Genomic DNA, 9,657 nt, shown 5'->3' on the forward strand with positions numbered 1-9,657 from the left:
AAAATCAAGAGGCTCTTGGTTTTTTTTGGATTTGATGGAATCACAATTAAAAGAGAATAAGAAGATATCCCCTTGCATTTGTTAACCATAAAAATGCAATGCAGCAGGGCTGGCAGTAGTTTGTTATTTCCCAGGTCAATAAATGACTCCCCTGACTTTAATACACATTGATGCTGCAGGCTTGTTCTACAGTGATTGAACCTTTTTATAGTTTCAACCAGTCACATTTCATGAAAGGTTGAAGGTCTTTTTTGATTTTTTTTTCTTCTTTTTTTCAGAAGGGTTGGTTCTGATTGATTAAATTGTCATTTTTTGTTAGTTGCTGAATTATAACTTGGCATTTTTAACTGTGTGATTTGTTTAAAGAGACAGCTTTTTGATACAGCAAGCCAGCTGAGAATTTTTAAGCAGTAAAAGGAAATTTTACTCACTTTGTTCTCAGCCTTTCATCACTGCCTAAGAAAAAAAGCTCCTGAAAACAATATAGAGGCTATGATAATAAAAGGAAGGTACACAGATTCAAAGTCACTTCTTTATTTCATCACAGACCTGATCTATCTTGCATTATATTGCTTCTGATTAGTATTTGGACACCTCCTGGTTGTTAGCACGTTTATCCTTCCATAGGGAAGGGTATCTATATTTATGGGTGTCTATATTTAAGAGATAGTTACTAAGATATAGGGAGTTTTTTGTCAAATTGCTTCCCCAAGTCAGTGCCCTGTGCATGATAATGCATGGGAGTGACCCTTGGGTGTCCCAAACCCAGAGCTGCCTTTCCAACCATGAGACCTCCTGCCCGCTGTATAAGCAGCTCGCCAAAGCTTGCATAAAGCTATGCATCCCCGAGGGAATTAGAGACATAAATCAGTGCTCACCAAGGCAATATTAAGGGTAAATGACAGAACCATGCTTTGGACTGGCCAATTTAGCCCACAGTAAGCACAGTGGACTCCTCTGCACCAAAGTGATGAGCTCTTAATACTCCTCCTGATGTTGTAGGTCAAACAACATCAGGGTTTTTACCACCACCTGGACTGTGCCCAGTTCCAGACAGAAGGGACAGAGACCTGCTAATTATTTTGGTACAGAGAAAATTGCGTCCACGTGAGGCATTCACTTTGCTGCTGCAGTTCTTCTGTGTGAAGAGCTGCTTGGTTTCAAAACCTTATTTTTCTCTTTCCTTCCCTTCCCCAATTTAAGCCAGCACTGCAGACAGTAAAGCTGAAATGACTGAGGTTGACGTGGAAAACGTGCTCAGGGTGAGGCTCATGTAAAAGCCGTGTGTGCAGGACATCTTTGAAGAGAAAGCGCAGCAGAACTGTCACGTAGCCCATAGCTGCATGTCTGCTGCTTGCGACTGGCTTGCAGAGGGAATGAAATAACCTAATGAGCAGGATAAGGGAGATCTTAAGATTTTTCCACTGCAGACTCACCCTGGTTGGACCTTGAAACAGTAATTAGCAGGGGAAATCTCATGGTATTGGTAAAGTCTGGTGAATGCATCTGCTGGTACCCTTCCACCTCTCTGGCCATTACAAGTTCTGCTCTGAAACACAGGTTTCAGCTCAGTTTCAGTGGTGAATTATGTCCCTTGCCTCCCAATTTAATGGCACCATTCTGCAGCTTACTCCAAGTTCATCTGAGTTCCTTCCATTCTTTTTGCCTGTTTCTCTATTTTTCTATATCATTCATTTCCAAACCTTTACATATGCTAAAAAACAACAAAGGAAGAGGGCGATTAGCAAAATTAAAAGTTAGGCTTCTTACCTGCTGGGATTTCCTGAAGGTCTTTCACCAAGAAGACAGAGGCAACCAGGATGGAAAACTGGGTGTGCTTTCTGGCAGTCCTGATGATCCTAATAACCTTCAATCAGTGCCTAGGCAGAAGCAAAAATGGGTCAGGAAGATGGAAACCTTGGGTTTCTAACACTCTTGCTTCCAGACAGGTGAAGATTTCACAGGGAGATGATGAGACATGAGCAAACTTTTAATAACGACAGCAGAAAGTACATATTCTTCTGCAATTATTAGTAAACACACAATGTTATAGATTTTTTAGAGGCGTTAAGTCATTTTCATTTCAAAATCATCTTGAGGCCATATTATCTAGCAGGAAATAAGCTGTAACATGAAAAATCATAAAACATTCATTAAAGCCGAAATGATTTATACCCAAACGTTATGAGGTAGCACACAACCTCAGTACAGTTTCTCAACGAATGTTTTCCTGATTTGCATAAGTAATTGACCTCTCATTAGCAACTCATTAGAAAAATTGAGGTGTTGTGACAAATGCAAACCCACTGCGACAGAAACTCTGCATGTGAATAAATTATTGAAAACTCTAATGGATTCAAAAGGAAGGGCCACAAGAACCTTGCTTTCTGTGACTGAAAATAAAGAAAATATTTAATTTACATCCCCAAGTGAAGCACTTTTCTGTGAGCATTTTCAGATGCACAATCAATAACCCTTAAACCCCTACGTTGACTCTTGACTGTAATGCCTGATTTTCACGCAAGTTGAACATTCACATATTCTAAGTAATTGCATAGAAGAAATTAGCCAAGCAATTTAGATATCTCTACTAAGGCTGCAGACACCAAAGTTGGAAAGTCAGAGTACAAATTTTGTCACATGGGCTAAGTAAATGGCTCAATTTTTGAAGGAACTGGCTTGCGATTCTCATTGATGCCACTCTAAATTTTTCCCTGAATTTACCTGCTTTAGTATTCTTTTTCATACAATGCAGTACACCCTTTCAGAACACCTCTGAGGAAGGTAATGGGCCATCGCCTACCACTGTTTTTATACAGGTGAATATCTGTTTTGCTTTGACAACTAAGCTATAGAAAAAGCACAGAGATGATGGTGAAGAATTTCCTGTTATGGGAGAAAAATGGATTTTAAAAGCTTGCTCAAAAAAATCAAACTACTTAGCTTTCCTTGATGTTTAAAAAGAGTATATTGACAAGAAGAGAGATGATAAGTAAACAGCGACATTGCTGTTCACAGGCTAGCACACTGTGCCCCGGGGCTCTACTAAGTGACCAGTTTTGTGACATTGGTTCCCGTGTCTTCTTTTTTCTGACCGTGCAGATTGTTGCGATTGGAAGCCTTGATGATTGGTTTCAGTCCAAATTCAGAGTAAAAGCTGCTCCGTGATGGCATATGGCACTGGAGAGCACCACTTACACCAAGTCCTAATAATCCCAGACAACCCTTAATTGGGGGCAAACCTTGCAGAAATGTTTGTTATCGAGTGTCTCTGTGTAGTGCTACACTCTCCATCTGAGCCCACGCGGCTGCCGTGCCCCGACTCGGTTCTATGAGGATGACTCACGGGCAGGATCGCTTCAGGATTTAGGAATACATTTGGATTTCAGCCAGCTCTGGAAAACAGGCATGCTTCCTCTGCTGCCCACGCACATGCTCAATATATTTCTTTACATATGGGATTTGAATCAGTAATACTAAAAGCCTGAAGTTGAAGGAAGAATGAAATGCACTTACAACTGTGTTCCTTGGCAAGGTTATTTTTGATCATTTGCTCAGTCATTTCGTGAAAATAAAATACCTGATACATTGCAAGGTGTGAATAACACCTCAAAAAGAAATCCTCTTTACGGTTGACTTCAGAGAAGTCATAGAGTTAAGCATAAATAAAAAAGAGCTAAAGTAATTAAAACCACTTCCTCCTACCACTGAAAAAAGGGAAGAAAAAAGCTCACCAACAATAAATAGGTATTTTTTGTAAGATTTGGGGAATTCAGGAGCTAGCAAAAGCACTGAAAATAACACCAACAAAAGAAAATGCATATGCTTTTGTTGAAGCATGATTTTCATTGTTCCATGCATAATGGTTTAACATCATCACCTTAATCCCTGCTTGCCTTTTCATTGAAAAATGACCCTGCCAATTTGATGCAGGGGCAGACGATTGAAAAGTGGAACATTTTGTCCAATAGGGAAGAGCTGACAAAGACAGAATGAATAATGCTTAATTGGATAAATCTGACTTGACTGTGAATTCCAAATGAAATTAAACATATTGCAGTAAGATTTATAGGGTTGCTTTTCTCCCTTTGCCTGTGTTTGCTGGGCTTTGCTTGGGTCATCAATATTTCAGTTTAGCAGCGGCATTTTTGTTTTCTTCACTGGTAGAACCCAAAGGCTAAATATTATTAGGCATTTGGTGATACCAGCATAAACAGCAGCTCTCAGGTGCTTGGGGCCCAGTGAGGGATGTTTCTATCAGCAGTCCCTGCTATGGCACGTAATAGGGATTTGCTCTTCCATCTCGCTGCTGTGAAGTGGAATTGAGGAAAACAGGATATTCCTGTTGCGTGTAGCTCCTGCGAGATGCCTGTGACTCAGAGCAAGCCTGCAGTGTGGACAGCCACAATCACGATATCAACAGGTTTGAAGACTGGCAGGGTGGTTTTCTGTGTCTTGACTCATCTCCATGACTTTCTTCAGCTGTCCTGGCTGTAGGGAAGGAGCAGACTAACATTAGATATAGGCAATGCCACCCCTTACCTCTCTAGCTGCTCCTATAGTTCTGCCCTTCTGCCAAAGGTTCCTGGGACACTGACTGTGATTTCCATTAAGGACGGGATTTGTACATGAGGACTCTGTGGGGAAATTCTTTGTGAAAGCCATTTTCTTAGAATTTCCAGTAGCCACTATTAAAAGTCTGAACTTTTATCTGTGTTATTCCTTCTCCCTTTTCTCCCTCTCTCCTTCTGTGTTATTCCTTCTCTACTTTATAAACAAACTTGACACTTTATTCTACAAAGTGATTTCTTTCTGAGTTATAGAACCACAGAAAAGGCATATAAAAACTGCAGAGCTTATTATTTTGGGGATTCTTGAAACTTAAAATTGATTTAAACCAAGTTCAGCAGGCAGTGTTTCCTCCCTGTCTTAGAAACTGTGTCCTCAGTTTCAGACTAGAGCAAATTTTTATGGGCATGTAATAATTATAAGCCCTTGAGAAACAGATTTTGTATTGGGGACACAGGCACAAAGCTTCACTGTAGTTATTCTAAGGAACATTGATGCAAGGAGACTGAAAATCCTTTTTCCCAAGGAGAAGGTTATTAAAATACTGCAGCAGTTTTAATGACATTTCTTGTGACATTAAAATTATTTCATTTGGAATTGCTGAGCATCTCTGCTTCTGCATTTTTGGAGGTCCAAAGGGAAAACAGTGCTGCAGCCTCCAAACTATGAGCAACGGCTGAGGGAAGCAATCCAGAGCGATGAATCTGGGTTGGTACTGCTGTCCTCTCATGATGGGAGATACAAATTTATCTGTTTAATTAGAGCAGCAGATAATAATTATCACTGTGAAGGCGAAAGAAATGTTTGGAAATACCATACAGGTTTTGCAAATGATCTGGATTCAGCTTTCCCTCCTAAATTGATGAATAATAGCAGAAATGTCAACGATAACTAAACTCAAAAGGAGGAGACTTGGCTCACATCAGATGCATTTGGTAGCTTAGATGCTTACTCAATTCTGTTGAGATTCTGAATTGATTTTCTTGCAGTATTTCAAGCACTATCCATTTCTGATTGGACTGATCTTCATACTATTTATCTAATGCCATTTATACACAGGAATTCAAAATAAATGATGCCAAAGTGCTTGGCCCAAATATATCACCCTGTGAGAGATAAAAGTCCTGTTCACTCAATCAACCTCACATTACACTGTGCAACTCTACAGTCTTTCAGATATGAAAATACAAAGATGGATAAATAGCTTTGTTCTGATTAGAGAAGTTCAAAGCCTGAAGTTCAATCTCTCAAAGAGATTCCTCTAGGAAATGAGGAATTGTTTGTATTACATCATTACTTCTTCCACCTCCCTTTTCTTTTCTTTTTTTTTTTTTATTTTTTTTTTAAAGTGCGTCTTGGCATTTATTTAACAAGACAATGAAATGGGAAGTGGGATATGATGGAAAAATCTACCTTTCTCAGACTTTTGGGAAGCCAGAACATAGATGAGCACAGTCATGAGGCTAGGGAAATTTTCCAAAGTTTTTCAAAATCTCTGTGGAATTTTTGGCCCAGGTTTTTGGGGAAAAACGCTTTGGGGATCCCTTTCTCCGAGCCAGTTTACTCAGGCAAGCACAGCTAATGCAGTCATCTTGGACTGGATCCTGCTGCTTCTGAAGTCCATGGCAAAGCTCCTCCTGGCTTCAGAGCAGGCAGCATTTGTCCCTTTGTAAGCCGATCGTATTTGTATTCAATACCCTGCAACTTAAAGTGAGGATTAGCTGAATTAAACTCTCTTAATTTGTATATCTCAGACTGCCAAGCTGCAATTAACTTTTGTGCTTTCGAATTAATAGAGAAAATTATTAACCGTCCTTTCCCCCGTGCAATTCTCATTTTACACTTCTGGAAAATTTCGCCTAAATATGAAAAATAGCCCGCACCTCTGTGAACCTATCCCTCTTAATATCCTTTAGTTATTAGAGCAGGAAACAATTTTTCACCCCATTGCTTTCCTATGCAACGCCTACGGCCGGGCCACGCACCTTGCCCATTTGCTCTGGGGCCGCACAGGACACTTGAGAAGTTTGCTCAATAACAACACCCATGCGTGCGTGACCCACGGGAGATATCACAACCAGCTGCTTAATTTGTGCTGGTTTCAGCTGCTTAAAACACAAGCTTAAAATTCCCTCTTTTCCCCTCTCCTTGCAAAGTTGGTCCCCTGGCACTCCGCAGCTTGGAGAGCGGTGGTTGTTCTCACTTCCTCCCTCTTAAAACTTGACTTTCTTGGGAAAAGGAGCCTCTTAGGCCACTTGTTTTGGGAGGGGAAGGCGAGGAGTATATATAAAAGAAGAGATAGCTTTTGATTTCTGCATTGCGCTTTTATAATAAATACATTTGTAACAACCTAATGAAATTTTTGAACAAAAAGTCCTTTTCCGGAAGAGTAATCTTTAACTGGTATGAAATGCCTCACTGGGGTTTTGTCAGGTTTTAATTTCATTCTGAATAAATAATGTAAGACACCAGGCTGGGAAAGATAAAGGTGAATTTCATCTACTTCCAGCTTGCCATAATGGAAATAATAACTGCTTTAGCCAAAAACAAGTTTCCAATTAGTTTCTCTAAAATAATATTATCCTCTTTTTTATAGATACTGTAGCTCATTTTGGAACCTAATTTTGATAATATACAAACATTTCTATTCCCTCTGAAAGAATGACAATTACAGGCTTTGGCTGTACATGTTTGGGAGCATATCTGTACTGAAAAGCAGGCTTTGCTTTTCTTTCACTGAATCTTAAACAATAAAAGTAGAAAATCAATTTAAAATCTTCTTTATGAGCAAGATATCTTTGCTGGTAGACCTTCTGTTAAGTGGCCAGATAACAATCATTTGACAGGCGTGCCATTCTGAAATTCATTTCTTCTGGAAAGAGATTGTTGGGTCATTCTTTCTATCTTTTTCTAATGAAAAGTTATGTGCTTTATTGGGGAGAGGATGATGACGCAGGAAAAGTGAGATAGTGCTGTCTGCAACTCAAAGTGGCTGCCATACATTATTCAGAAACTAATACTAAATCAGAAGAAAATTCAGAAGAAAATTCAGCTCGGAATGCAAAAGTCCGGATTAGATTAATGAGTTTGAAAGTGTTCTTTGCTGGGACATAACCGATCTCTTTGGTACCTCCAGAAGATCTTTTCTTTTCACTTACCATGAGCATTAGCTATTTAAATATTAGCATCGTTTAGCACTGTTCCAACTGCATTAGCAGTTCTGATGAGAACAAAGTCAACGTGGTGTTTCCTGCCTACTCAGAGGTTAATAACAACAGTAACGATTGCAATGTCACAAGCATGGCTTGAACGCTGACCGTATCCAAAGAGGGTCAGCATGTGTGGCCCTGCCTTTACTCAGGTTACTTTGTCCATCTCTACCTAAAAAAGAAAAACTATGGGATAACATCACATAGCATTTCAAAGACTCAAAGGAGAATGGTAATATGAAATCAGATGCATTAATCCTCCCCAAATTTGGTGTTAAACTGAATTTAATCACATATAACCTTCTCCATGTGTGTGTGTGCGCACATGCAAGGCTACTATGGAACAGATCTTCTGATAAACAGAAGTTCCAGTGATGATTTTCTAAAATGGAATCATCTATAATTTGACCCATCTCTAATTAGGGAACTACATTTGGAGAATGATGAAAAATTATCTCATGATGAAAGAACGGCCAAAGGGCAGGTATGTATTTTTTATGATGCGCCCATTACACTTCAGGCCCTACAGTTTGCTCCAGTGCCTTAGAAGTGAGGACACCTACTGCAGTACGTTGTCCTTGCCAGCAGCCAGAATGAAATACTGCAGATGGAAGTGTAAAGATCATGCAGCAGGCACCTGTAAAATAATTCACCCTTCACATTAGGTCTCAGAGTCCTTCCCCATTTTTATATGAGTAAATGCTTACAACAGGTAATCCTCAGGCTTGCAGCATGACACGTGGCGAACAAGAAACCCATTCCACTTTTGTAACGTGATAAAAAGTTTCAAGCAGAAGCCGCCACCAAAAATCAGTTTGTCAACGGTCAGACTGACATTTGCTGTAAGGCTGTTTAAATGACTGAAATAACACCCTGGCAAATGCTGTGTGCTCCTTGCAGCTCTATCTCTCCCTAAAAGAAAAAAAAAAAAAGAAAAAAGAAAAAAGCCACCGAGCAAATCATAGCAAATAATTAAACCAACCAAGGTAGCTTTTTATTAAAAGAAAGGGTTACAAAGCGATAGCAAAGCTAGCCAAAGCGGGGAAGCCATAATTGCTCTTTGCATGTGTTGCATGCAAAGTCTAACGGGTCGCAGGGAACAAGACACACATTTGCATTTCTTTCATCCGCTGCTCTAAAAGGGAGAGCGATTTCTTGTTCGGTTCACATAAGTGCAGTTTCACCCAAATGAAATTGCTGCACCAATGTGATAAACATTAGCAGGGTAATTTTGGAAGTGCTCAGTGTTGCACAGCAGCCTCTGCTTCTGTTGTGGAAGTGCTCGCCAAACCTCCTCTGTGATGCCCAATCATTTACAGCTAAGCCAGAATTTACCCTTATTGTAGCTGCTCTTATTAGTACTACCTGAGTAAGTGGCTATTATGGGTAATTACAGTTAGCAGAAGCAGATGTTAAGTGATGTAGGAAGGGATGCGCAGAAGGCCTTTGCCACCTACTCACCCCTTTAACCATAGAACCAAGCTTCTTCCCAAGAAATCCCACGGCATCAAATTCCACACCAGCAGAAACTGTCTTTCCAGAGGCATTGAACAGTCGCTGTGGTACATTAGCAACTCTCATCTTGCCCTGCAGAAGAAGAAAGCATTTTTCAATGGAACACAAAGTAAAGTCATTTACACGAGAGCTGAAATATGAAGCTTATATTCCGTGAAAACCATCTAATGAAACTATGCATTAAATAGATTCCTGGAAATGTGCAGCCCAATAAATAAAACTAACAAGTCTACCTGTGCAAGGAGAAAACAAGTCAGTGACAGCAGAGAAAAATAAAGGCAGGAAAAGGAAGCTTAATCACACATCTGCCGAGGACCTTCCCCACTTTAGGCGGGGAAGGGGTCTGCTGTGTTATCAGGCAGAA

This window comes from Nothoprocta perdicaria, unplaced genomic scaffold, assembly GCF_003342845.1.
Source record: "Nothoprocta perdicaria isolate Ctin4 unplaced genomic scaffold, notPer1 scaffold_30, whole genome shotgun sequence".
In the NCBI taxonomy this organism is placed as follows: domain Eukaryota; kingdom Metazoa; phylum Chordata; class Aves; order Tinamiformes; family Tinamidae; genus Nothoprocta; species Nothoprocta perdicaria.